At 45.7% G+C, this 24,189-nt stretch overlaps 1 non-coding gene across 1 annotated transcript; it reads right to left on the bottom strand.

The window, feature by feature from the left end:
- Positions 1-470: 470 nt before the first annotated feature.
- On the bottom strand, positions 471-544 carry Trnak-uuu (transfer RNA lysine (anticodon UUU)). Its single transcript has one exon. It is a non-coding gene; the product is annotated as a tRNA-Lys (tRNA).
- Positions 545-24,189: the final 23,645 nt, after the last annotated feature.

The raw sequence follows: 24,189 nt of genomic DNA, 5'->3' as shown, positions 1-24,189 counted from the left end.
AGTGTACTCTTTCCACCTACCCGCTATCTCCTCTGCATTTAACGGGGGAATTCCCATTGTACCGCCCTTGCTTTTAATTTCACCGACTGTTGTTTTGACTTCCTTATATTCCGAGTCAGTCCTTCCTAGAATTATTTCTTTTCCGTTCGTCTACATTTATCATGCAGCCATTGCGCCTTAGCTTCGTTGCACTTCCTGTTTATTTCATGCCTAAGTGACTTGCACATCTGTGTTCCTGAATTTTCGTGATCATTTTTGTATTTCTTTCTTTCATCGATCAACTGAAATATTTCTTATGTTACCCATGTTTTTTTGCAGTTACCTTCCTTATATCAGTATTCATCTTTCCAGCTTCTGTGATTGTCCTTTTTAGATGTGACCATTCTTCTAAATCGAAATTAGAATTACATTAATACCTTCAGCTACTAGTGGGCGTTGATATATATCAACGGGGACAGTTGAACATGTGTGCCCCCGACCGGGACTCGAACCCGGGATCTCCTGCTTAAATGGCAGACGCTCTATCCATCTGAGCCACCGAGGGCACAGAGGATAGCGCGATTGCAAGGACTATCTCGCGCACGCCTCCCGCGAGACCCACATTCTCACCTTGTATGTCCACACACTACATTCGTAGTGTCCCACCCCAACACACCCATTAGTTGTGGAAGACATTCTTACCAAGTCCACTAAGAGTTCGGGGAATATGTGTGCATCCGCACAGAAGAAGAAGGTCATGGCCGGTGTTTCCAGAACTATATACTTATATGGATATGGTGTCTGTTCTTTCGGACATGACACCATAAGTATATTCTTGTAAATAGTGATCTGAGTCTATATTTGCTCCTGGGTGCGCCTAACAATCCAACATCTGATTTCGGAATTTCTGCCTGACCATGATGTAGTCAAACTGAAATATTCCCGGATCATCTGGGCTTTTCCACGTATACCTATTCCTCTTGTGATACTATCATTGTGTACAGGTACCGCATTTTATCCTGGATTTAACTTCTCTTTTGTTTCTGCATGCATATGCTACACCTCTCGTCACATCATTCTAAAATGGGAAGCGGAGTCGTATTCGTCAACTGTCAGCGAAAAGTGGAGAAAATGTTTTCTTCCTTTATCTGTTTATATGTTGCATTTCCAAGACAGAGATGAGGAACTAACCAATCACTGGGAAAAATCGGTGTGGGAACCCGGTCTAAATCCGCACTCCGACTGGCAGATGTACCAGTCGACCAGTCATGAAACAATGGAGCTGATTCGATGCGGCTACGTTTCGATTGCGTTCCACGCAAGCTCGTTCCGCGACACGAATAGGTCACCAAATACATTTCAGTAACGGGCTTGTTTCGTGGCAAGTTAATGATATTTTGTTCCTTTAAAATGAACTTGGAGAGACCGTAGTGTAGACAGTAGATACTACTCACCGAGTTCTATGGGTCCTCAGCAGTGCGTCGTACGGCCGAGCTGTGGTCATCAATTAGAGTTACAGGTTTCATTACTAACGTGTAATTTCTGATTAGTTCCGATCGAAAGCGATCAGTAACGAAAGAGCGCTGCCAAAAGTTCCCACGTCTTCAACGGACAATCGAGAAACAGCGAACGACTCATTACTGCCATTGGTAAAAAATAAAAGACGTTCTTTTAAGTACGGTTACACTTGGTCGCTCAAGAAGACCGCAGCTTTCTTCTCGAATAAATGGCCGGAGACTAGGTGCAAGACTGGAACACCAGAATGGCAGCGTTTTCTGCAGTTTGCTATTGTCTCAAACACCTCAGTGGCTCGAAACTTCGTAGAGATTAGTCCAGACACTTTATGAGCAACAGATTACTGCAGACACTCTTTGAACAAACAGAAGAAGACAGACTGTAGTACTTCCATCTATTTTTATAAATATTGTTGCAGCCATGTCCCTATCTACGAAATTAATATAGTTTTAGAAATCTTCCCTCTGTGCATAAAAAATACAATTATATGAGTTCCTAGGCTTTCACGGCCAGTGTCATTTTGAATAAAATAATTCTGGGTGCTAGGTTCGCAGTACTGCGCACCGAACACGTCGTAACCCCTTCACATCTGCGCCTCCCTTCTTAGAACAAGTAATGGACTTCCTGCAATATTCTGTGTCATCCAGCACCAGGGGTCGGAGCAGCCCGTCATAGTGCATGACGTCACAACATGGCGTCGTCTGTAGGCAACAGAGGAACATTCGCACTGCCCGCTATTTACCGTAATTGAGCTCGTTCGTGTGTGTAATTACTACGTGATTGAACATGAATTGTTTTTCTTTAATTTGTGTGCGCTAGACTGAATGATTTGTGTGTGTTCGATCAACCTATGATCTTTTTCTGCCAAAACGCCATTTCGAGGGTCTGTGCCGAACTATAGAAGAAATTTCGATGGAGCTTCATAAATTAATATATTTACATTTCTAGAGGACGAAACAATGAGGAAGATATCATTATCGAGAATTCACAGAAAGAACTTTACTCCTTATTCAGATTGGAGGCTGAGATTTGGTTTCGTTTAAGTTCTCTTCTTCTTCTTTTTTTTTTTTTTTTTTTTTTTTTTTTTTAAAGGATAGGTTTAATGACGAAGAGTACAATTTTCCGTGACTGTAATTCAGTACTAACACCTGTGGGCTACGTGTAGCGTCTTTAACCAATAATCAAAATGTCCTGTCTCCCGGGTTCGAGCCCAGTCATTGCTTACATTTTTTAAAAAAATCATCAGCAATTGCTGCCGAAGACTTCCGGTGTAAGAATTCATCCTCATTCTGCAAAGGGTCTTGTCAAAGACGGCGGACGAGCGGACAGAGGTCCAGGGCACTTTCTTGCCCTAGGGGTGGGAAGTTGACCCTAAAGGCGGAGGAATCAGCAGTGATAAACGGCATGAGGATACAGATGGCGATAGAAACCGCTGCACTGAAGATGTACTATGTGTATGCACTGGACATGTGCCTTTAACTGAAGAAAAGTGTCATGACGACTCTTCCACTGGTAAAAGATGCGGACCAGTCCCCCATCTGGACCTCCGGGAAGGGACTGCCAAGGGGATGATGACTAGGAGAAACCAACGAGTCGGAGCGTGGACTGTCAGAAGTTTGAACGTGGTAGGGAAGGTAGAAAATCTGAAAAGGAAAATGCTAAGGCTCAGTCTAGATATAGTGGAAGTCAGTGAAGTGAAATGGAACGAAAACAAGGATTTCTGATCAGACGATTATAGGGTATGCCAGAGAGTGAGTTACTGTGAACAGTTCAGTGTTAGGGTTGTTCTCATCAGAACCGACAGCAAACGAACACCAACAATAATAGTACAGGTATACAAGTCGACGTCGCAAGCATAGGATGAAGAGATAGAGAAAGTATGTGAGGATACTCAACGCGTAGTTCAGCACCTAAAGGGAGATAATCTAATAGCCATGGGGGATCGGACTATGGTTTTAGGGGAAGGAGTAGAAGGAAGGGTTACGGGAGAGTATGGGCTTGGTAATAGGATTGAGAGAGCAGGAAGACTGATTGAGTTCTACAATAAATTTCAGATAGCAATGGCGAATGCTCTATTCAAGAATCACAAGAGGAGGAGGTATACTTGGAGAAGGCTGGAAGATACGGGAAGATTCCAATAAGATAACATCTTTGTCAGGCAGAGATTTCTAAAATAGATATTGGATTGCGACATGTGCCCAGGAGGAGATACCGACTCAGATGACAATTTAGTAATGATGAAGAATAGGCTGAAGTTTAAGAGACTAGTCAGGAAGAATCTGTGTACAAAGAAATGGGATAAGAGATATGCTTGAAGTTCTCTGAGGCTATAGGCTATAGATACTGCGATAATGAATAGTTGAGTAGGCACATCAGTTGAAGAGAAATGGACCTCTCTAAAAAGGGAAGTCACAGAAGCTGGAGAGAAAACCGTAGGTACATGGAAGATAACTGCAAAGAAATCATGGGTGACAGAAGAAATACTTCCGTTGATCGACGAAAGAAGGACGTACAAAAACGTTCAGCGAAATTCACGAACATATAATTACAAGTCACTTAGGAATGAAATAAAGAGGAATGACAGGGAAGCTAAGGCGAAATGGTTACATGAAAAATGTGAAGAAATCGAAAGAGCAATGATTGTCGGAAGGATTGACTCAGCATATAGAAAAGCCTAAACAGCCTTCGGTGAAATTAAAAGCAATGGCTGTAACATTAAGAGTGCAAAGGGAATTGGACTGTTAAATCGTGATAAGAGAGCGGATGTGTGGAAACAGTACACTGAAGGCCTCTATGAGGGGAAGACTTGTCTGATGACTTGAAAGAAAGAGAAGCAAGATTCAATTTAGAAAAGTAAGGGGATCTAGTATTAGAATAAGAATTTAAACGAACTTTGGAAGACTTAACAATCGAATAAGGCAGAAGGGGTGGATAACATTCCATCAGAATTTCTAAAATCATTGGGGAAGTGGCAACAAAACAAGTATCCACTTTGGTGTGCTGAATGTATGAGACTGGCCATATACCATCAGACTTTGGGAAAACATCATCCACACCATTTCCAAGATTGTAAGAGCCTACAAGTGCGAGAATTATCGCACAATCGGCTTAACAACTCATGCATCCAAGTTGCTGACAAGAATAATATACAGAAGAATGGAAAAGAAAATTGAAGATACGCTAGATGACGATCAGTTTGGCTTTAGGAAAGATAAAGGCACCAGAGAGGCAGTTCAGAAGTTGCGGTTGACAATGGAAACAAGATTGAAGAAAAATCAAGATAATGATTTGTCGACTTGGAAAAGCGTTCGACAGTGTAAAATAGTGCAAGATGTTCGAAATCCTCAGAAAAATAGGGGCAAGCTATAGGAAAACAGGGGTAATATAGAAACACGGGTAATAAACGGTATGTACAAGAACTAACAGGGGGCGGCCACGACGTTGGGATCACGAATTTATTTCACACTTTGCACACCCTTAGTGCACCATTAAAACAACATAACGTGCAAGTAGGAAGGTACACTACTCTGATAATTCGGAGAAAATCGCAAGAGAAGTTTTACGCGTCTATTATGTAACAGATGTATCTGTGCGAAGGTGCCGTGCGCAACAAACAAGTTGTCGTGGTCAAAAGCGGCTCTCAGCCGTGTTGTGAAGCGGACGTACGCGGGGTTCTGTGCGGCGCTCCACAAGCAGGCCGTTGTTTACTCGCACGGGTAGTGGTATTGCAGTGTAAACAGATCTCCTCGAACGAGGATGGCGCTTTCTTATAGAAAGGCCACGATTAAAGTAACATTCGATGCCCAGTACGCACGACCTAAGTAGAGTGTTTCCTGTGTGAAGTAAAGCACGTCGATCGACAGGAACTTATCGGTATACATCATGTAATATTTCTGGCTTAGTCAGCCATCATATTAGGCTCCAAGAAGCTGTTCCCAGAGCAATGGAGATGCAAGAAGTATATAGATGACGAAATGTGGTGTGAGGTACCTGTGACAGATGTTAGATTCGGTACCATTCCCGTGAGAAAGACCGCCTGCATAATGCTACTGCTCTGTGACTGGCTGCTGTGTTCGGAGCAAGGACGCCAAAACGTTTAAGTATTGTTATTATTATTAGTTAAATTACTCATTGGAATGACTTCACTTTTAATATAAATATCTCTCAACAGCTGACTATCGATCAGTCATTTTAGAATTATTAAAAACAATTTAAATCAAAAACAAAAGACTGACGAAATTGCAGACGAAGCACTTCGGAAGCGTTCGGGTCACGCCTTTTCTGGGATGGCACGCGAAGTGTTTCGGGCTGTTCGTCACTCTGGATTAGGTAGTCGAGAAGAACAGACATGTTGTCTGTCGTAGGATGTGTTTCCAATTTTAATTTAAGCTCCTGTTCGTCACTCGGGATTAAGCAGTCGAGAAGAACAGACATGCTGTCTATCGTAGGATGTGTTTCCAATCTTTATTTAAGTTTCTGTTCGTCACTCTGGATTAGGCAGTCGAGATGTACAGTCATGTTGTCTGTGGCAGGATGTGTTTGCCAGTACTCAGTATTAAAAGATTCACTCCGGTGCCACAAATAGTGTAAAGATACATTTTCGTAAACATTGTGTTTGATCGTGTACTTTGCAGTATCAGAAGGTGTTGTGTTAAGATCATGTAGTCTTCTCGTGTGGCTACAATAAAATACGCGAGTGGCATCCCAAAGAAGTGATACATTATTTCAGAACAGAACCTCGCTAAAAGTCAGTTTCAGCCTCAAGATACAGAACCTACGACCTTGCGTGCTGTTTTCTGCGCCGGGGACATCAACTTGAAGACAGCAGGTTAGTGAACTATAACAGAACCTTCGTATTCCACACAGTGCGGTGGAAACAACTAGGCGCCTCACGTGTACTGCATGCACAGAACAAATGTGCTCAGTGACACCTCATCTGCAGTAATGCAGAGGAGGTAAAGGAGGATGATCGTTATTAACACCAACAATCAATTCATTCTTCCTTTCTTGCCGTAATCTTTCGATCGTCTCCAGCACAGTTTACCTGAAACTTGTCGATGAAGCAGCGTGCGAACGACTTCTTCGCCGTTCCACCGATGGATATCGTTTCCACCACTCGGACGGCAACGTGGGTGTAGTGACTGTCGACCGTGCAGGACTCGGCGTTCGGAACATACGAATCTTCGAGCTGCCGTTTGAATTTCCGGCCACGCTTGTCGTGAACGCGCTGCGGCCTTACGGGGGAGTACTAAGTCACTTGGAAGATAAGTAGCATACGTTCGAGACGTATCCTGTACTGAATGGGGTGCGTCAGGTGCGAATCGAACTACGTAAACGCATCCCATCGTACGTGACCGTTGGTGGCTGTGGAGCGATCGTCATTTATGACGGTCAACCGTGGACTTGGTCAGGATGCGGGCAGGAAGGGCATGTACGCTCTGAATGCCTGCAGCGACGCCTAGTCCAGATACCACGTGCAGACACGACGGCTACATAGCAACCGATAACGCTACCTGTTACATACCTTGAAGCAGCGAGGAGTATGTCGGACGCTGACGTTGTTCCGTTCCATTTGCCGACCCCCGCAGGCCCGGTTTCTGCGCCCACGACGACGCAGCCTCCATCGGAACCGTCGCCGTGCTCGACAGCAGTGACCACGCCTGCACTCCAGCCGTGTGACGAAGGAGAGCATCAGCAAATTGATTCGAGCTCGGACACGGAGATGCGGGAGATGCCTACTGTTTGTCCTGATCCACAGGAGGCGGACACACGTTCCCGCAAGCAGAAGTCGCCCAAGCGACAAAAGAAGAGGAGGCTGTCTGCAGGAAATGATTCTCGAGATGGTGAAACGTTGCAGGAGGATGAGGAAAATCCATCTGCGACCAGGGCTGTGGACCTTACACCAACGGTTCCTGGTTCGCTGCTGGCTACGTGCGCCCAAGGACAAACCCAAGTTGACGATGCTCAGCTCACCGACTAGCCCCCTGGCGATTTTGCGGCGAAGACATCGTCGCCTAACGTACCCCAACTCCAGCTTTGTGACTGGGCGTCCGAGATGGAGATGGAAAGAATGATATCAGATTCGAGCCACAACCAGATGCCCGCGGCCGGAAGATTGTCAGAATATCTTGTCTCAGCTGATCAATACGAGGTGCATTCAAGTTCTAAGGCCGATTTTTTTTCGAATTAACTACTCACCCCAAGTCGATGAAACTGGCGTTACTTCTCGACGTAATCGCCCTGCAGACGTACACATTTCTCACAACGCTGACGCCATGATTCCATGGCAGCGGCGAAGGCTTCTTTAGGAGTCTGTTTTGACCACTGGAAAATCGCCGAGGCAATAGCAGCACGGCTGGTGAATGTGCGGCCACGGAGAATGTCTCTCATTGTTGGAAAAAGCCAAAAGTCACTAGGAGCCAGGCCAGGTGAGTAGGGAGCATGAGGAATCACTTCAAAGTTGTTAGCACGAAGAAACTGTTGCGTAACGTTAGCTCGATGTGCGGGTGCGTTGTCTTGGTGAAACAGCACACGCGCAGCCCTTCCCGGACGTTTTTGTTGTAGTGCAGGAAGGAATTTGTTCTTCAAAACATTTTCGTAGGATGCACCTGTTACCGTAGTGCCCTTTGGAACGCAATGGGTAAGGATTACGCCCTCGCTGTCCCAAAACATGGACACCATCATTTTTTCAGCAATGGCGGTTACCCGAAATTTTTTTAGTGGCGGTGAATCTGCGTGCTTCCATTGAGCTGACTGGCGCTTTGTTTCTGGATTGAAAAATGGCATCCACGTCTCATCCATTGTCACAACCGACGAAAAGAAAGTCCCATTCATGCTGTAGTTGCGCGTCAACATTGCTTGGCAACATGCCACACGGGCAGCCATGTGGTCGTCCTTCAGCATTCGTGGCACCAACCTCGATGACACTTCTCGCATTTTCAGGTCGTCATGCAGGATTGTGTGCACAGAACCCACAGAAATGCCAACTCTGGAGGCGATCTGTTCAACAGTCATTCGGCGATCCCCCAAAACAATTCTCTCCACTTTCTCGATCATGTCGTCAGACCGGCTTGTGCGAGCCCGAGGTTGTTCCGGTTTGTTGTCACACGATGTTCTGCCTTCATTAAACTGTCACACCCACGAACGCACTTTCGACACATCCATAACTCCATCACCACATGTCTCCTTCAACTGTCGATGAATTTCAATTGGTTTCACACCACGCAAATTCAGAAAACGAGTGATTGCACGCTGTTCAATTTAAAACAGTTCTCATTCTCGCCGCTGGCGGTAAAATTCCATCTGCCGTACGGTGCTGCCATCTCTGGGACGTATTAACAATGAACGCGGCCTCATTTTAAAACAATGCGCATGTTTCCATCGCTTTCCAGTCCGGAGAAAAAAAATCGGAGGCCTTAGAACTTGAATGCACTTCGTAATACACAGGTATGGGTGACAGGGACGGTCGGACGGACGATGTGGCGCATACTGGCTTAAACGACTGCAGGATACGTCATCGTACTATCAGATGACCCAGGTGTATCGACTAGGTACAGTTAATGTCAACGGCATTAGATTCCGATCAAAACTCAGTTGTTAAAGGACATGATTCGGGGGGCGGACATTGATATAGCTTTTCTTCAAGAGGTACGGCCTAATCTGCGCCTCGATGTTTATCGATACGCGTCTTATGTCAACCCAGCTTCCGATGGTGGTGGTGGTACGGCCATACTACTACGTGATGGCGTCGAACCAACGGATATTCAGTTTTTGCCATCAACGAGAGGCATTGCGCTCACCATCGGCGCAGTCCGTCTTGTGAGTCTGTATGCCCCGTCTGGTACTGCGAAGCGTCGAGAGCGAACACTCTATTACTCCACCGAGGTAGCTCCATTGTTTCAAGGCGCTACAGACAACTTGGTGGTGGGCGGGGACCATAACAGCGTCTTACGCCCTGAGAATCAGATCCCTCACCATGCCCCATGTCTAGCCCTTCATGCTATGGTCATAGATATCGCTTTGCATGATACATGGACGCTAATCCACGGTGACCGACGCGAATACACACACTTCACCAGCCACTCGGGCAGCAGGTTGGACAGAATTTCTGTCTCCCGAGGTCTTCGAGCAACAACTGCCGGTAATGAGCTGCATTCACCGACCATCAGGCCTTCATTTGCGCCGTGACTCTGCCACGATAACAGACAAGCCGTAGTAGAGGACCTTGGACTCTTAACGTTAACATTCTCCGGGAAGAGGCTTGCCATGTGTAGCCGTCGCCGGCCGAGGTTCTAGCCGCTATAGTCTGGAACCGCGACACCCCTACGGTCGCAGGTTCGAATCCTGCCTCAGGCATGAATGTGTGTGATGTTCTTAGGTTAGTTAGGTTTAACTATTTCTACGTTCTAGGCGACTGATGACCTCAGAAGTTAAGCCCCATAGTGCCCAGAGCCATTTGAACCATTTGCAGCCGTCACTGATACCTGGCACAAATATGAGCGACGGCATCATACCTATGATTCCACGACACGATGGTGGACATACTGCGCCAAACCAGCTCTTCGAAGCACGCTCATGGCGTATGGACAGGGCGCTTTGCCTCCGATCCACCTCTGAGTTTTACTTCACGGTGTTGAGGGAATTAGCGTCACAACCACTTTCGCCAGAGCGCCAAATGGACGTCCACCGGACACAGGTATGGCTTCTGCAGATCACGGCAGACAGATTGGACGGCACGCGTGTTCCATGGAGATTGCAAGATTCCAACCCAGAGGAACGTCCCTCTGTTTATCACATCGTCAGAGAACGGAGACACCGTAAGAGACAACTCATCACGGCAGTTATTTCTGCGGACGGGCAACGCGCGGAGACACGCATTACGATATCCCGCGCCCTCACAGATTATTACCGCACTCTCTATCTATCAGATCAACGGCGTGACAGTGACATTGAGAACGTCCTGCACGACCTGCCACCTTCGGGTAGGGCGCAAGGCGACGCCACATTCTTGGAGGCCGTCACGTGAGAAGAAATGCGCATGGCCCTGGTGGTCTTCCGCTTGAATTTTACAGCACCTTTTCTAACTTGATGTGGGAAGTTTGGCGGCAGATGTGCTGCGAACTCCTGGATCCGAACTTCCGCGACCCCCAGAAATTTTGGGGGACACAATCATCCCTGTGCCAAAACCAAACGGGGGGTGCAGACTGCAAGACTTCCGACCTTTGACTTTATTGTATTCGGATTACAAGCTGTTCGCTTGCATTTTTTTTGGTGTCACCGCCAGACACCACACTTGCTAGGTGGTAGCCTTTAAATCGGCCGCGGTCCGTTAGTATACGTCGGACCCGCGTGTCGCCACTATCAGTGATTGCAGACCGAGCGCCGCCACATGGCAGGTCTAGAGAGACTTCCTAGCACTCGCCCCAGTTGTACAACCGACTTTGCTAGCGATGGTTCACTGACAAAATACGCTCCCATTTGCCGAGACGATAGTTAGCATAGCCTTCAGCTACGTCATTTGCTACGATCTAGCAAGGCGCCAGTACCAGTTACTATTGATACTGTAATCATGTACCGTCAAGAGCGACGCTCATCATTAATGGATTAAAGTTAAGTATTCCACCAGCTACGTCCGTTTTTCTAAAGTCTAATTTCCTTGTCCTGTTCCAGACCTCACGCCAGTCTGCGTGAGCTAAAACGCGTGCCTTTCGGCTTCCTCTAGTACCCGGTGTTGGCTCTCCTGCCAACCCACAACATTTTTCGTGCTCGCCTCCTCGCTATTGTCAAAGATGCCATTCATGCCGACCAAACATGTCTGGGAGGTGGCACTAATATACACACGGCGTTAAGCTCTTATGTGGTTGCGCTCATGTCGGCATGCCGCTTAGAAGGCGCCCTCGTGGCGGTTGGCCTAGACCACGCATTTGACCGAGTTGAGCACCATTTCTTGCAGGCTGTCTTAGATAAGGTGGGACTGTCCCCAATATCGGCAGGTGTCGTTCTCCGTCCCATTCACGGAGCCCCTTCCACAGTACTGGTCAATGGCTACCGCTCGCCACCGTTCACTATTGAGCGTTCACTGCGACAAGGATGTCCCCTGTCAGCCTTTCTCTTCGCCGTCGCCCTCGAGCCTGCACTTCATGGTCTACGACAGCATTTGGAGTGCATTCGCCTCCGCGATGTACATTTTAAACTTCAGCAATACGGGGAGGTGGTCGGAAGCCGTATCAACCTGCGAAAGTCGCACTACATGGATGTAGGCAGAGGACTGCACATGAGTACGCCAGCGCCCATTATCAAAGTCCCGGCGATGAAGTGTTTGGGAGTGACCTTCCATGGGAACGTGCAGTGTACAGCAGCAGATACGTATCGCAGACTACTTAATGTGATCCATACGCAAGTTTGTATCTATAACTTTCGAATACTTGACTTGATCATGAGGGTTCATTTTGTCAACGTCTACCTCGCTCCGAAACTCAATCATTACACACACGTTCTCCCGATGGCCGCTACGGTAGCTGCCAAGTTCCAGGCAGCCTTCGGTCATTTCGTCAGTGAGGGTAGGGTGTTCAAGAACCATTACGAGACGTTAACGTTGCCCACACACGCAAGCGGCATTGGAAAGATAATCGTGCACAACAGGGCACGCTCTCCCTCCCAGCGGACGATGCAACGCCTACGTACTTCGGACAAGGACACCCTCCCTAGTACACTGATTCGGGAGGTGGTGCCTGAATCTCTCCGACAGTCGATTCCTGTTGGAAATATCACGCCAGCACTGTGTCACATTCGCACCTATCTGGTCGACACGAATTATCTGTTAGATGTCTTGCTGACCACGCGGGATCCTAAAACCAAGGACATCTACCGCTGCTTTCAACGGTCGCTGCCAGCTAATGTGGTTGAACGCCGACATCCGGCAGTTGGTTGGAGACGGGTGTGGAGCAACATACACTGACGTTTCCTTCCAACCACGGCCAGGGCGCTGTGGTATGTGATAACGACTGAAAAATTCCCCACCCGACAACGTTTAGACATGATACATCTTGACAAGTAACTTTTCCTTTAGGAGTGGTCGGTTTCCTGACCGATTAAAGTACTCGGTAGTGAAGCCACTTTATAAAAAGGGAGACATTGATAATGTTGACAATTTTAGACCTATTTCTATGCCATCGGTGTTTGCTAAAGTTATCGAGAAGGCTGTATATACAAGGTTACTGGAGCATTTAAATTCACATAATTTGCTGTCAAATGTTCAGTTTGGTTTTAGAAATGGTTTAACAACTGAAAATGCTATATTCTCTTTTCTCTGTGAAGTTTTGGACGGATTAAATAAAAGGTTGCGAACGCTAGGTGTTTTCTTTGATTTAACGAAGGCTTTTGACTGTGTTGACCACAAAATATTACTGCAGAAGTTGGACCATTATGGAGTAAGGGGAGTAGCTTACAATTGGTTCGCCTCTGACTTTAAGAACAGAAAGCAGAGGGTAATTCTCTGCAATATTGAGAGTGGTAGTGATGTTCAGTCATGTTCAGTCCCAATGAGGCACTGTTAATTGGGGCATTCCCCAAGGATCGGTGCTGGGGCCACTGCTGTTTCTTATTTATATAAATGATATGCCTTCTAGCATTACAGGTGATTCAAAAATATTTCTGTTTGCTGATGACACCAGCTTGATAGTGAAGGATCTTGTGTGTAATATTGAAACAGTAACAAATAATGTAGTTCATGAAATAAGTTCGTGGCTTGTGGAAAATAATTTGATGCTAAATCACAGTAAGACTCAGTTTTTACAGTTTCTAACTCACAATTCAACAAGAACCGATATTTTGATCAGACAGAATGTGCATATTATAAGCGAGACGGAACAGTTCAAATTCCTAGGCGTTCGGATAGATAGTAAGCTGTTGTGGAAAGCCCATGTCCAGGATCTTGTTCAGAAGCTAAATGCTGCTTTATTTACCATTAGAACAGTATCTGAAATAAGTGACAGTTCAACACGAAAAGTAGTCTACTTCGCATATTTTCATACGCTTATGTCGTATGGTATTATTTTTTGGGGTAATTCTTCTGATTCAAAAAGGGTATTTTTTGCTCAAAAACGGGCTGTTCGAGCTATATGTGGTGTAAGTTCGAGAACCTCTTGTCGACCCCTATTCAAAAATCTGGGAATTCTGACATTGCCCTCACAGTATATATTTTCTTTAATGTCGTTTGTTGTTAGCAATATTAGCCTATTCCCAAGTGTTAGCAGCTTTCACTCAGTTAATACTAGGCAGAAATCAAATCTGCATGTAGAATGCACTTCCTTGACTCTTGTGCAGAAAGGAGTGCAGTATTCTGCTGCATCCATTTTCAATAAGCTACCACAAGAACTCAAAAATCTTAGCAGTAGCCCAAACTCTTTTATGTCTAAACTGAAGAGTTTCCTCATGGCTCACTCCTATTCTGTCGAGGAGCTCCTGGAAGAGCTAAAAAATTAAGCAAATTCCAGTGTTACATTGTTTATTGTCCTCATTTAAACTTACGACTTGTCACCTGAATATGTTTTTTTTATATTTCATTTTATCCGTTTCTAATATCGTGTTATAATTTCATGTATTGACTCGTTCCATGACCATGGAGACTTCTCCTTAATTTGGTCCCACGGAACAATAAATAAATAAAAAAATAAATAAATGATACATCTTGCCGAGGACCCACTCTGCCCGAGATGCGCCGCTGTCGAGACCGAGATGCACCGTTTCATTTGTGGTACGGCCACCGACTGCTGACTCCTCATACGGCGCATGTTGGCATTGTTGCTGCGACGGACGCCTCAGTCCGTAGAGCCCACCGAGCTGATCCATCCCGACGTCACTTACTTCCCTGCTACTCGTCATAACGCCACGGTGTTGGTTAAGGATATGGCATTGTCACACTTTTTTAATGAGAGCGTTGCAGGGTTGTTAGATTTCTGGCATTATATACCAGTAACTACACGATCTTACGGCGCAATGCTTCGTATGGTACGCTCTTTGCGAATTACTTGGGGTCGTTGTTTACGTGCCCTCCAGACCATTGGGGTGTACCAGGTGTGAGAAGAGACTGAGAGATTGCACATGATGGACTGATGAGGGACATCGACGGTAATTATAGGGTGTTTCATCGTCGCTGAACCAGAAGACGACCAGGACATCCCACCGTCTGGCTGCTGTGGACACCCCCGAGAGAAAAAAGATAGATCATAAAAGAACTGCAAAAGAACACATAAGAACAAAATGAACAACAAATAAAATATACTAAAGTATTGTATCCCTTCCTTCATCCTTTTTTTAATAAAATGTTCAGAGGTATATTTAATTTTTGTTCGTGGGTGGAGTCTAAAGTGGTGGCTCACGACCGTCCTTGTTAGCTTTAGGATGAAAGTGGCGGTGGCACTAGCTTTGTTTTTGTTTTTAGGTTAGATAGCTTTTTGGGGGTAGTATGGGTGATAGGGGCCAACGCCTAAAGTGGAAGAGGTAATTTTCTTTACATATATAGGAAGCGAATAGCGTTCACGATTTCTAAGATGGCCCTGGACGAGGCAATGATTCGAATCCCGGTAGCACTGATTTTCTTAATCTACATTTTTTTCATCACTGGTCACGTTATTTAATTTATATGACAATTGAGAGTTAATATAATGAAAAAAAACCACGTGCGTTTTCATGAAGTTGTAGTACATTTCATATGTTATTTGATCGTGTACTATTTGTTAATACATTTTCATGGACGTGGAGCAGGTTGGGAAAGCCCAAGCCAAATCTCAATAAGTAATGATACGAGTGACGTTATTTACAATCAGTAATATTGTAAGTCACAACGTGCCAAAACAAAAGTACAATTACTCGTTGGATGTGCTCTCGACATCACACGTTGTAGGATGGTATCTTTCATACAAACATGGAAACATTAATTGAAACTTAATGCAAACACAAGTGGTTTTTTCATTATATTACCTCTTAAATGTCCTATAAATTAAATAATATGACCAGTGATGAAAGAAAAAAATTATAATGAAGTTTGAGCGGGAGTCGAACCGTCACCTCAAGCGTGTTTGTTTTACGTAGCTAGAACGCTAATCATTTTTTTTAATTTTTTTTGTTACCCATCTTCCATTACCATATTGTGATTGGCATACACTTTTAAAAGTTACCGGTCCCTTATGGGGATCGAACCCACGACCTTTGGATGTTTTTTTTTACATGATTACATTTAGGAAATGGGTACACATGATAATTCTAGAAACTGAATGTTACAACAACAAAGGTGGCATTCGAAGAATAAACAAAAAAATAAAAAAAATGAAGATGTAAATCACTAATGCAGTTCCAGCCAAAAAAAAGTTCTTCAATGAACGTAACCGGGTCTATTTGGTAAATCGCCATCGGTACCTGATATCTTCAAAATGGTTCAAATGGCTCTAAGCACTATGGGACTTAACATCTGAGGTCATCAGTCCCCTAGACTTAGAACTACTTGAACCTAACTAACCTAAGGACGTCACACACAAGCCATGCCCGAGGCAGGATTCGAACTGCTATCGTAGCAGCAGCGCGGTTCCGGACTGAAGCACCTAGAATCGCTCGGCCACAGCGGCCGGCTCTGATATCTTCAACAGCGCCTATGAAGGGTATCTGCAACGAAGGCATTCTGCTTCGCTAGTGCCTCAAGGAAAACAGTAATCCATAAATTAGCCTGTCACGTTCTTCACCCATTGCTGACAAGGCAGGACGTTCAGCCGTAAGTGTGATGCTGCACAGAACATTAACCGTAGCTTGTCACTGAGTGGGGGGTTAACGAAAACACTGCGTAAATAATTTGCGAAGAGCGTACGGTATCTCGATGTGCGTTCGAGAGCATTGTGAGCATTTTGTAGGAACCACCAGTAATCAAGCTGCTCTTTCTCTTCGTCGCTAAAGATATAGGCGGCGGCAAGTTCAAAAATGGTTCAAATGGCTCTGAGCACTATGGGACTTAACTTCTGACGTCATCAGTCGCCTAGAACTTAGAACTAATTAAACCAAACTAACCTGAGGACATCACACACATTCATGCCCGAGGCAGGATTCGAACCTGCGACCGTAGCGGTCGCGCGGTTCCAGACTGTAGCGCCTAGAACCGCTCGGCCAATCCGGCCGGCCGACGGCAAGTCCTTTGAGCCATGTAAGCGCATGATACACTCCTGGAAATGGAAAAAAGAACACATTGACACCGGTGTGTCAGACCCACCATACTTGCTCCGGACACTGCGAGAGGGCTGTACAAGCAATGATCACACGCACGGCACAGCGGACACACCAGGAACCGCGGTGTTGGCCGTCGAATGGCGCTAGCTGCGCAGCATTTGTGCACCGCCGCCGTCAGTGTCAGCCAGTTTGCCGTGGCATACGGAGCTCCATCGCAGTCTTTAACACTGGTAGCATGCCGCGACAGCGTGGACGTGAACCGTATGTGCAGTTGACGGACTTTGAGCGAGGGCGTATAGCGGGCATGCGGGAGGCCGGGTGGACGTACCGCCGAATTGCTCAACACGTGGGGCGTGAGGTCTCCACAGTACATCGATGTTGTCGCCAGTGGTCGGCGGAGGGTGCACGTGCCCGTCGACCTGGGACCGGACCGCAGCGACGCACGGATGCACGCCAAGACCGTAGGATCCTACGCAGTGCCGTAGGGGACCGCACCGCCACTTCCCAGCAAATTAGGGACACTGTTGCTCCTGGGGTATCGGCGAGGACCATTCGCAACCGTCTCCATGAAGCTGGGCTACGGTCCCGCACACCGTTAGGCCGTCTTCCGCTCACGCCCCAACATCGTGCAGCCCGCCTCCAGTGGTGTCGCGACAGGCGTGAATGGAGGGACGAATGGAGACGTGTCGTCTTCAGCGATGAGAGTCGCTTCTGCCTTGGTGCCAATGATGGTCGTATGCGTGTTTGGCGCCGTGCAGGTGAGCGCCACAATCAGGACTGCATACGACCGAGGCACACAGGGCCAACACCCGGCATCATGGTGTGGGGAGCGATCTCCTACACTGGCCGTACACCACTGGTGATCGTCGAGGGGACACTGAATAGTGCACGGTACATCCAAACCGTCATCGAACCCATCGTTCTACCATTCGTAGACCGGCAAGGGAACTCGCTGTTCCAACAGGACAATGCACGTCCGCTTGTATCCCGTGCCACCCAACGTGCTCTAGAAGGTGTAAGTCAACTACCCTGGCCAGCAAGTTCTCCGGATCTGTCCCCCATTGAGCATGTTTGGGACTGGATGAAGCGTCGTCTCACGCGGTCTGCACGTCCAGCACGAACGCTGGTCCAACTGAGGCGCCAGGTGGAAATGGCATGGCAAGCCGTTCCACAGGACTACATCCAGCATCTCTACGATCGTCTCCATGGGAGAATAGCAGCCTGCATTGCTGCGAAAGGTGGATATACACTGTACTAGTGCCGACATTGTGCATGCTCTGTTGCCTGTGTCTATGTGCCTGTGGTTCTGTCAGTGTGATCATGTGATGTATCTGACCCTAGGAATGTGTCAATAAAGTTTCCCCTTCCTGGGACAATGAATTCACGGTGTTCTTATTTCAATTTCCAGGAGTGTATTTTGCAGCGGGAAAGTAAGATTCATCTGGACAGAGGAGGGTCTGAGGGTCAATCATATCAGACGTGACCCAGAGGTAACATGCTAATAGCTTCCGTGTTAGTCGCCAAACTCCGGACGACGACACGCATGTAAAACGATGTTCATCGGTGTCCAAGAGGTGACAATCTGGGCAATTAAGGGAGTCTGTTAGTCCAGTAGCGTGAAGCCGCTGTCTACATCTACATCTACATCTACATTTATACTCCGAAAGGCACCCAACGGTGTGTGGCGGAGGGCACTTTACGTGGCACTGTCATTACCTCCCTTTCCTGTTGAGTCGCGTACGACTCGCGGGAAGAACGACTGCCGGAAAGCCTCCGTGCGCGCTCGAATCTCTCTAATTTTACATTCGTGATCTCCTGGGAGGTATAAGTAGGGGGAAGCAATATATTCGATACCTCATCCAGAAATGCTCCTTCTCGAAACCTGGACAGCAAGCTACACCGCGATGCAGAGCGCCTCTCTTGCAGAGTCTGCCACCTGAGTTTGCTAAACATCTCCGTAACGCTATCAGGCTTACCAAATAACCCTGTGACGATACGCGCCGCTCTTCTTTGGATTTTCTCTATCTCCTCTACAACCCGACCTGGTACGGATCCCACACTGATGAGCAATACTCAAGTATAGGACGAACGAGTAAGCCACCTCCTTTGTTGATGGACTACATTTTCTAAGGACTCTCCCAATGAATCTAAACCAGGTACCCGCCTTACCAACAATTAATTTTATATGATCATTCAACTTCACATCGTTCCGCACGCATACTCCCAGATATTTTACAGAAGAAACTGCTACCAGTGTTTTTTCCGCTATCATGTAATCATACAATAAAGGATCCTTCTTTCTATGTATTCGCAATACATTACATTTATGTATGTTAAGGGTCAGTTGCCACTCCCTGCACCAAGTGCCTATCCGCTGCAGATCTTCCTGCATTTCGCTGCAATATTCTAATGCTGCAACTTCTCTGTATACTACAGCATCATCCGCGAGAGGCCGCATGGAACTTCCGACACTATCTACTAGGTCATTTATACATATATTGTGAGAAGCAATGGTCCCATGACACTCCCCTGTGGTACCGCAGAGGTTACTTTAACGTATGTAGACGTCTATCCGTTGAGAACAACATGCTGTGCTCTGTTTGCTAAAAACTTTTCAATCCAGCCACACAGCTGGTCTGATATTCCGTAGGCTCTTACTTTGTTTATCAGGCGACAGTGCGAAACTGTATCGAACACCTTCCGGAAGTCAAGGAAAATAGCATCTACCTGGGAGCCTGTATCTAATATTTTCTGCGTCTCATGAACAAATAAAGCGAGATTGGTCTTACACGATCGCTGTTTCCGGAATCCATGTTGTTTCCTACAGAGTAGATTCTGGGCTTTCAAAAACGACATGATACGCGAGCAAAAAACATGTTCTAAAATTCTACAACAGATCGACGTCAGAGATATAGGTCTATACTTTTGCGCATCTGCTCGATGACCATTCTTGAAGACTGGGACTACCTGTGCTCTTTTCCAATCATTTGGAACCTTCTGTTCCTCTAGAGACATGCGGTACACGGCTGTTTGAAGGGGGGCAACTTCTTTCGCGTACTCTGTGTGGAATCGAATTGGTATCCCGCCAGGTCCAGTGCACTTTATTGAGTGATTTCAGTTGCTTTTCTATTCCTTGGACACTTATTTCGATTTCAGCCATTTTTACGTTCGTGCGAGGATTTAGAGAAGGAACTGCAGAGCGGTCTTCCTCTGTGAAAAAGCTTTGGAGAAAGGTGTTTAGTATTTCAGCTTTACGCGTGTCATCCTCTGTTTCAATGCCTTCATCATCCCGGAGTGTCTGGATATGCTGTTTCGAGCCACTTACTGATTTAACGTAAGATCAGAACTTCCTAGGATTTTCTGTCAAGTCGGTACATAGAATTTTACTTTCGAATTCACTGAACGCTTCACGCATAGCCCTCCTTACGCTAACTCTGACATCGTTTAGCTTCTGTTTGTCTGAGAGGTTTTGGCTGCGTTTAAATTTGCAGTGAAGCTCTCTTTGCTTTACCAGTAGTTTCCTAATTTTGTTGTTGAGCCACGGTAGGTTTTTCCCGTACCTGTCTAAAACGCATTTTACGATTGCCTTGAACTTTTTCCATGAACACTCAACATTGTCAGTGCCGGAACAGAAATTTTCGTTTTGCTCTGTTAGGTAGTCTGAAATCTGCCCATATTACTCTTGCTAAACAGATAAACCTTCCTCCCTTTTTTTTATATTCCAGTTTACTTCCATATTCAGGGATGCTGCAACGGCCTTATGATCACTGATTCACTGTTCTGCGCTTACAGAGTCGAAAAATTCGGGTCTGTTTGTTATCAGTAGGTCCAAGATGTTATCTCCACGATTCGGTTCTCTGTTTAATTGCTCGAGGTGATTTTCGGATAGTGCACTTAGTATAATGTCACTCGCCGGCCAGAGTGGCCGAGCGGTTCTAGGTGCTACAGTCTGGAACCGCGCGACCGCTACGGACGCAGGTTCGAATCCTGCCTCGGGCATGGATGTTTGTGATGCCCTTAGGTTAGTTCGGTTTAAGTAGTTATAAGTTCTAGGAGACTGATGACCTCAGAAGTTAAGTCCCGTAGTGCTCAGAGCCATTTGAACCATAATGTCACTCGATGCTCTATCCCTACCACCCGTCCTAAACATCTGAGTGTCCCAGTCTACATGTGGTAAATTGAAATCTCCACCTAAGACGATAACATGCTGAGGAAGTTTATGTGAAATGTATTCCAGATTTTCTCTCAGTTGTTCTGCCGCTAATGCTGCTGAGTCTGGAGGTCGGGAAAATGAGCCAATTATTAACCTAGCTCGGTTGTTGAGTGTAACCTCCACCCATAATAATTCACTGAAACTATCCACTTCTATTTCACTACAGGATAAATTACTACCAACAGCGACAAACACGCCACCACCGGTTGCATGCAACCTGTCTTTTCTAAACACCGTCTGTGCCTTTGTAAAAATTTCGGCAGAATTTATATCTGGCTTCAGCCAGCTTTCCGTACCTATAATGATTTCAGCTTTGGTGCTTTCTATCAGCGCTTGAAATTCCGGTACTTTACCAACGCAGCTTTGACAGTTTACAATTACAATACCGATTGCTGCTTGGTCCCCACATGTCTTGACTTTGCCCCGCACTCTTTGAGGCTGTTGCCCTTTCTGTACTTGGCCGAGGCCATCTATCCTAAAAAACCGCCCAGTCCACGCCACACAACCTCTGCTACCCGTGTAGCCGCCTGCTGTGTGTAGTGGACTCCTGACCTATTCAGCGGAACCCGAAACCCCACCACCCTATGGTGCAAGTCGAGGAATCTGCAGCCCACACGGTCACAGAACCGTCTCAGCCTCTGATTCAGATCCTCCACTCGGCTCTGTACCAAAGGTCCGCAGTCAGTCCTGTCGACGATGCTGCAGATGGTGAGCTCTGCTTTCATCCCACTAGCGAGACTGGCACTCTGCACCAAATTAGATGGCCGGCGGAAGCCAGAGAGGATTTCCTCCGATCCATAGCGTCACACATCATTGGTGCCGACATGAGCGACCATCTGCAGACGTGTGCACCCTGTACCCTTCATGGCATCCGGAAGGACCCTTTCCACATCTTGAATGACTCCCCCCGGTATGCGCACGGAATGCACATTGGTTTTTTTCCCCTCCCTTGCAGCCATATCCCTAAGGGGCCCCATTATGCGCCTGACGTTGGAGCTCCCAACTAGCAGTAAGCCCACCCTCTGCGACCGCTCGGATTTTGAAGACTGAACGGCAACCTCTGGAACAGGACAAGCAGCCATGTCCGGCTGAAGATCAGCATATTTTTGGTTAGCGATCTGACACCATTTCGAACGCACAGTGGTCGACAGGAAGTTGTGGTGTATCGTTTTCCACACTCTTGACCAATGAACCGTAGGGTACTTGGTTTCCACCATGTTATGTGGAACAGCCCGCAGAAGGTTGTTATAAAAATCTTTCGCCTTTGGTGGACGTGTGGCGGGGAGGCACACCTAAAATGTTTACAACTGATGATTCATTTTTAGTTTTATTATACTGACATATTACATACTTCGTGTCACAGTATTTAACAGCTTTAAATGATTGTTTTTAATGTAAAGAAATTTACACTGTCTTTTATTTTACCTCGCAGTTTTAAATATCTAGGTATAAATCACTATAGTATGAATTACATTTTGACGTTATGTAAGTACCACAAAAAAATGAATCTTTAGTTTCCATGTTTACTGAGAAATGTTGCTTATACTTGAGGAAACAAGTGCAATGAAAATAGACCACAGTGTTTTTGCTATATATTTAATATAATCCTGTTCCGTAAGTTGGGTTTCCAGAGTCACTAGACATTTCCCCCCACACGTTTCACTTTTGCTTCTTTTACGATTTGTTCGGCTTGTCTCTTACATTTCATTATTTGCACTTTTATTTTGATACCAAGCTCAACAAAAGAGTCACCTCCGTAAAAGGTCTCTGTCAGACAGATATCTGAAATTCGGCTTTATAATGTCCATAGAAGCTTACAGCAGCCTACGGTGTTGTTTATGAACTTCCTTGAAATCGATATTCTTTTTCTGCAGGCTGTATTGTTATTTTTATGCTTCATTTGCCAAAACGAATCTGCAGTAAAAATTCCATGCCTGTGCACCTAGCCACTTCGAAGAAGAACATCTTCAGTTTGTCCAGCATCATATTTCGACAGTGACACCGTCAAAATCACAACTTGCATTTAGTTAAAAAAAACAACGCATTTTAAGTCCTGTAAGCTACTCTTCAGCTCTTCAGGTATTTCATATGCATATGTTTACATCTCGGTTGAATTTTTGGCCACTGCAATCCAAATGAGGTGCCAAATGTAGGTACGCTTCCGCACTGTCATTTCGTTAACCCTTCGATACCGTGCTGGGGTTTCACACACACCATTCGATGTTTTTCTCAATGTGGTCATGAGACTGCGCAGTATTTGTACTTGGAACACTTCAGTAGCTTACTTGTACAAGCCGTAGATGGTATTATTCTATGTAACATCAGTTTAGCTTTCTTTGTGTGGGAAGACAGACGTGCTTTTTGTCTGTCCATTATCTAATAAACGTTTACTGAATTTGCCTAGGAGTTTCAGTTCTAGTGGTGTAAAGTGTGTTTACATATGACACGAACACAAATATTAAGCTACGCTACAGGTCAGGCTGTGACCACAACCTTTATGTTGGCACTCACATTCGTCGGCTTCACCAACTCTCTACCGAATTATCACATTTCAACCCACCATAGGCCTCGGGCTACGCTACACAACCACGATTTCCCGGGGGTGGGTAGTCGAACATATCAGAGCTGCTGCTAGGTAAAACACGTGTAAAACTGTTCTCAGAACAAACGAGGAACTTGTTTCATTTCTTAGATCATAGGTAGGTTATACATTCTTAACGTGAGATACGAAGTAAGGACGTTGGTCAACAGATAGCACATAATATTAAATATTATAATGTTTAAATGGTACTTCGAGTTGTTACTTTTGACCTAGTTGTGACTGAAATCGCAGTCAGATACTGTAAAGTTCTTATTGTGAAAGACTGCAACTTCTCAATCACTGATTTGTTACAAATATATGAGTTCTACCCACCGCTAGTGAGGAAGATATTTCGGTAATGAAGAAGATATTGAATGAAGAGTGCTTGCTCCACATATTGCACGTAAGAAAACTATACATTTCAACTAAAATTAGGACGATAAAATCTACTCATTATTTCTCTCATTTTTCACATGTGGGCGTTAAGAAAAAGAACACATTCAGTCATCGTAACGAGGAGAGCTAGAGTGGTGAAAATTTGATGCGAGAAGCAATTGAAGATATTGACTGAAATACACTTAGCTTACAGACAAAAGTGAATTCCAAGAAATTTACGAAGTAATCAATAACGGACATACTCATCTTGAATAAGTAGGACAACTGAATGGAGAGGCTATACGAACTATGAAAA

This window comes from Schistocerca cancellata, chromosome 3, assembly GCF_023864275.1.
Source record: "Schistocerca cancellata isolate TAMUIC-IGC-003103 chromosome 3, iqSchCanc2.1, whole genome shotgun sequence".
Lineage (NCBI taxonomy): Eukaryota > Metazoa > Arthropoda > Insecta > Orthoptera > Acrididae > Schistocerca > Schistocerca cancellata.
The sequence above is the reverse complement of the archived record's forward strand: the minus strand, read 5'-3'. Positions and strand labels throughout refer to the sequence as shown.